Below are 6282 nucleotides of genomic sequence, written 5' to 3' on the forward strand. Positions count from 1 at the left end.
TGTTTTCCATAACATCATCCTTGGATGAGTCCCACAGGGTTTGAAAATGAGAGGAATGCCAGCAGTACTTGGAATACGAAAATAAAGCAGAAGTCATTGTCGCTGATTTTGGCCCGAGGCGTGGAGGCTGTGTGGAGCTCTGAACAGCGCCCTTCCCAGCCGTGGTGACACCCCTCCCAGCCCCGGGGGAGACCTCTCGGGCGTGCGTCCCCCTTGGTCACCGCAGCCAGGCGAGCAGCCCCTTGGGCTCGCCCATGACTCCAGCTTCTCCTGCTCCAGGGCTGCAGGCTGGGACCCTTTACAGCTGCTTCTCTGACTCTCGGCCTGAAACCGCCAGGCCCTCCTCCCTGTGTCCTACCATACTGGTACGAATATAAGCACTTAGTTCCTGTATCAGACCTCTCGTTTTTATGCTGCTTAATTGGCTCTGTTTTCCTGGCTGGATCCAGACTTAAGTAGTAATTGATGATAACTTCTTAGATTCATTTAATTAGAGATTGAAAAATGGGAATCTTCTAACCCTATTATTCCTTCTTTATGTATTAAGTAAAAACATCTATAAAGGGAAACTTGCCCTCATCATCTCTTTAGTTACCCTGAGGTAATATTTGTAGGGCAAATGCAGGAAAAATATTTGACTTTTTCTCCTCATTTACCAGTTTTCTAAATATTGAACCGGTTTCCTAGCATTCTTCAAAATTAACCATTGATTTTGGGCTAGACTTTCCTGCTTCCCAGTTTTGTGAATTTTTCATTTCAGATAATTTACTTTTCAGTTCTATAATTTAAGAGTTTTTTTGTTGTTGTTTGTTTGTTTTTATTTCTATTTTTATGCCAGGATTTCACAACTGTTCAATCATGACCATATTTTTGAAGTCCTTGAAGTATTTATAACTGTAGCTTTAACATCCTTTTGTGCTAATTCCACACCCATAGCTTGCTGTGTCTATCTATTGTCCGAATGCTTTTGTATCATTGTGAACTCGTGGAGGAAACATATCAGGTGTACTTCTGCTTTCATAGCCATCATCAATATTGAGGCTTGAATTATTACTTCTTCGGGTAATGGGTGTGTTGCAGACTGCTAAGGCTGGACTTTCAGTCTGGCTGTAGGTGGAGGCCAGGTGGAAGTAGGGGAAGTGCAGGCTGCGATGCTGGAGAAGCATCGTTCGTGACTGGCCGGTCTCAGGGGTACCTAAGGGGCCACGGAAGTGAGGTTGGCTCCTGGGACTCACGGCAGCTGGGACGCACACAAGTAGAGTGAGAGGATTGTGGGCCTCTGCCTCTATTGTGGACCAGGGGTGCAGGCTAGCCCATTTCCTGCAGAAATCAAGATTTGGTTAGTTTAAAGAAAACATGCACAAAGGGAAAGGGACTGGAGGCTCAAGTGCAGGGCGGAAGGCTAGTTGGTCATCTGGGACCAGCTATGGGGTTGGGGTGAGGTGCGTGGGTAGAGGCTTGGGTTTGGAATCTGGGGGGGTTTATGTCCCAGGGGTGGCAAGCTGCTTATTCACTAAGCAAAGGTCGGTGTCGAGGCAGGTGGCGGAGCCAATTAAGATGGATGCGGAGGCAGTACATAGAGACTGTTGCTGGTGATGGCAGGGGCCTTTCCAGTTCCCCCTGGACCCTGAGGACACGGCCCTGGTCGGGGTGGGAGCTCCTTGCCTGTCCTGTCTGACACAATGCTGCAGACTGACTGTGAGCGTCACCTGTCCCTCACCAGAAAGTAGCCATTTCAAAGAAAACCTGGTTCCTTTTAGTAAATGATGGTATTTAGAAAACAAACTTATGGTTCTAGGGATACTCTCTACTACTAGTTCGTTTAATGTTGCTAGGACTTTTTTTCAGAATAACTGCTTTAAAAATCCTAGTCTTTAATTCCAGTTTTTAGGTAACCTTTCGTTTAGGCACATGGCAGCATCAACTGTACTTCTCTTCGGGTTTCATTGATTTCAGCTTCTTATTTTTATTGTAAAAACTTAACATATAAACATACTAACATTCTTGACTTACAAACGTTGCATACATGGTGTGCAGTCAGTGGCTCACAATATCATTGCATAGCTGTGTATTCATCACGATGATCATTTTTTTGAACATTTGCATCAGTCCAGCAAAAGAAATAAGAAATAAAGAAACCCTCATTCGTACACACCTCTTGCCCTCCCTCTCCTTGACTGCTAGTATTTCCATCTGCTCCATCTATTTTGACCTTTGTTCTGCCTATTATTTGTTTATTTTTTGTCCATATTTTTTACTCAACTTTCTGTACCCTAGAAAAAAGGAGCATCAGACACAAGGTTTTCACAATCACACAGTCACATTGCGAAAGCTGTATCATTACACAATCATCTTCAAGAAACATGGCTACTGGAACGCAGCTCTACAGTTTCAGGCAGTTCCCTCCAGCCTCTCTAATACACCTTAAACTAAAAAGGGATAATCTATATAATGCGTAAGAACAACCTCTAGGATAACCACTCAACTCTATTTGAAATCTTTCAGCCACTAAAACTTTATTTTGTCTCATTCTCTCTTCTCCCTTTTGGTTGAGGTTTTCTCAATCTCTTGATGCCAGGTCCTGGCTCATCCCTGAAGTTTTGTCCCACATTGCCAGGGAGATTTACACCCCTGAGAGTCATGTCCCCTGTAGGAGGGAGGGCAGTGAATTCACCTGCCAAGGGGCTTAAAGAGAGAGGCCACATCTGAGCAACAAAAGAGGTTCTCTGGGGTGACTCTTAGGCCTAATTTTCAGCAGGCTTAGCCTATGCTTTGCAGGAATAGGTTTCACAGGGGCGAAACCCAAGATTGAGGGCTCAGCCTATTGATTTGGTTGTCCCCAGATTTTGGCTTCTTGCTTTTGTGTTTTTCTCCTCTTTCTGTATGTATTCATTCCCTTTACAAAGGACAACAGTAACGAGGTTAAGACCCATCCTTGCTGAGGTGGGTCACACCTTAACTGAAGCAGCCTCATCCAAAGATCCGATTGATAATGGATTTCTAACCACAGGAATGGACCAGTTTTGAGAACATGTGTTTTACTGGGGTACATACAGCTTCAAACCACCACAAAGACATAAGATAAATTCACAGGGAAATCATTCAATTATCCATAATAAAGGAAAATCTTTAAAAAAACTTTTATAAAAAATGAAATTAATTTGCTTATCTCAAGAATGATGGAAAAATTCCAACTTATTGTTTATTTAGTAACTTCTAGAGTTAAAACACTTGGAGCAGGTATCTTCAGTTTGGGTCCTTTAAAGCTGAGCCTAAGATCGGGGCTGGGGGCTGGTCACTTCCTGAGGTGTTGCTGCCTGGCCAGAGGGACTGGGGGAAGACAAGGGGAAAGAGCACAGCAGTTTCAGCCGAAGTCTGGAGTTCGCCTGTTCCCTCTGGGAGCTTGAGAGGATGAATTTATGCCACAGTGTCACTCCACATTAAGGGAAAAGGGGTTGCCTGTTGTTACCCCATGTCAGTCACGTCGGCTGGTTGTAGGCTGCCTCAGCACCAAGGGAAATCTTAACCTCTCTGGTGAGGTGGCTTCCATGTGGCCGAGGGAAATTCCTCCAAGAAGGAGGCTGTTATGAGAAGTCAACAGTCAACACTCACAGCAGTGAGAGGGACGTGGGCAAGCCACCAAAAGAGTCCATGGAGCATGTAAACAAAGTTATTATAAAAGGATTATTTATTCAATCACTCATTTCTCAAGCCACATCTTTGCAATTATTGAGGAAAGTTTTCTATAAATCCTGGTCTTTGTTAACAGTATATGATCTCTGTAGTTACAAACAATTTGTCAGTGTGTCAAAGTGGGGTTCACAGGAATGAATTCATACAGGAAAGTCTCACTAGTAAATTGCTGGCACCTAATCACCTAAAAGACACGACCTGATTTAGAATATTATTCATCCCATTGATTCATGTAATGGAAAATAAAAGCCAAAAGAAATGCATCATGCAATCATGAATTTTTATTATTATGCAGATATAGATTTAGTTGATACATAAAATTCAGAATTATAGTCGGTCCAAAAAGATCCGTTCCATAATATTCTAGTTCAATATCTGCTATCCTTTCTTCTCTTTTGAAATTTAACACGAGAGGTTGACACAGGAGACAAATAATTATATTGTATGATAGATGCATATGCAGAGGGAGATAAGAAGAAATCAAAGAGATGTCCGCAGCGTGGATAGCATTTGCGCTCAGGTTTGAAGGGTGTCATTTAGGGAGACGGAAGAGGAGTATTCTAAAGAGCATGGGAGGGCACCGAAGAGCTTTCAGTGAGGAGCAAAACACTCATATTTGTGTGCTAGTGTGGAGTGTGTTTTGGATAATCTCTGGCACAATATCTTGGGCCTAAGGTATAATCAATTAAGTCAGTTTTCTTATTTTTTCTCCTAAGGAGATTAAAAACACACTCTAAAAAGCCTCTAAACACTTTCACTCCTTATCGTTTTACCTGTGGCAGGAATAAAAAGCGCAGTTACCAGGAAAGAGGTGATCAAGTGTTCTTTTCCAAGTGGGTACAGACACGATGCCTCCTGAATTCACGTCAGTATTTTTTCAAAGTTGTGGTCATAGAAATCATGGATCAATTTGCATTGGGCTCGACCAACGTTTTTTTCATGAAGTAGGCTGGAATAGAAATGAATCAGAGCGCAGCATCCGTGCAAGGCTAAGCACTGTTTGTTACACTGGTTTTATTACACAGGGTGTTCGTGAACATGCAGATGCAGATGCGTGCGCCCGGTCCGTGAGAAGACTGGAAGGTGCTCCAGGGACTGGGTAGCGTGAGCGACCTAACACCTGTCAATGGCTAATGTTCCTTCTCACACGCCACAATTTTCCTTGTTAAGACCTGAGGTTTTCTGGGGCTCCCACTGAGCATTTTGCTCTGTTTGTGCATTAAAGGAAGAGTAATAAATGTTCAGTGTCCTTCAAGCAAAGTGATGTTGTGAAGCTGAAGGGAACCTTCCTAGCTCCAGTGAGAGAGAGCTTTGTACTTCGGACACGTTTCTTACTCGCTCTAAACCTTAAAACCATAGCGTGGGGATAATAGAGCAGGGACCACAAAGCACCTACAGAAGCTTGAATGAGATGACGTAAATGAGGTGCTTGGTGCAGGGCCTGGAATGTGGGAGGCAGTCAATGCACATCAGCTAATATTATGATTATTGTTATGTTACATGACATACTCAAACAATCTCCACATTAAAATAAGATAATAATTTTCTTGGCATCCTTTGATGAGTCAGGAAGTGAAGCAGATAGATTAAAATAAAATTCTCGGAAATGTCTGCAACCTCCAATAAGGTAGTTTATAAACATTTTTGTCGCACAACCCTGTCTGGGACATTCACTATACTTCTGCTGTCCCATGTTACAGGTTTTCAAAGTCTGATCTCAAATTGTAGTGAGCATCAGTAGGCACAAGGTGAAAGCTAAAGAGTAATGGTTTGTCTTTTTTATTTCTTGTCAATATTAAAATATATGGCATATCACGCAAGTAAGGCCGTGTTCTACCCCAAGACATCCAGTTTGTGCAAAATTTAATTATTTGAGGGAGCAACTCACCAGAATCCACTTATTTATTTACTCCATTAACTCACATACTCTTTATTTCTGGAAATACTTTCACCTAGATCATTTTACATACTGGAAGATGTTTTTATTTTCAATCACCAACAAGTGGCATTGAAGATACGCCACTGCTGTACATCTATACTTATTCCAAACAGTGTGTCAGATTTCTGAGAAGTTAGAAACGTGAATTCTGCTTTTGCACCAGGAGACCAATATCTTTGGTGAGGTTATAAAACCTGGTCTGCCTTTTTCCTTGAGCCACGATCAGAACAGCATGCCTCACTTCACAATATGCTTTAAAAGCCAAACGATGAATTTGTGTACAGAGGGGAAAGGAAATAAAATCAAGGACTGAACTGTAAAAATTGATCTGCACAGTAAATTTTTTAACACCAGATGCTAAAAAAAAAAAAAAAAAAAGGTTTTGGTGGTTTCATTTTGCACATTACTTTGGGCTTCACAATTTCAATTTTTATTTGGGTTTGAAGCCCATTGGCTGGGAAGGAGCTCCGTTTGTGAAGGTCTTACATAAACTGCCAACCTCTAAAGGGCCGGACGCTGACCTCAGTAAGGGTAGCTGAACTAGCAACCACAAGCACATCCAAGAAGGGTGCTCGCCACTCATCCGGGGTAGAAAAGGTGCTTAGTTGCTTTTTTTTTTTTTTCAAAAGACCACATTGTACTCCTACTTA

Source organism: Tamandua tetradactyla, chromosome 22, assembly GCF_023851605.1.
Source record: "Tamandua tetradactyla isolate mTamTet1 chromosome 22, mTamTet1.pri, whole genome shotgun sequence".
NCBI classification, from domain to species: Eukaryota; Metazoa; Chordata; class Mammalia; order Pilosa; family Myrmecophagidae; genus Tamandua; species Tamandua tetradactyla.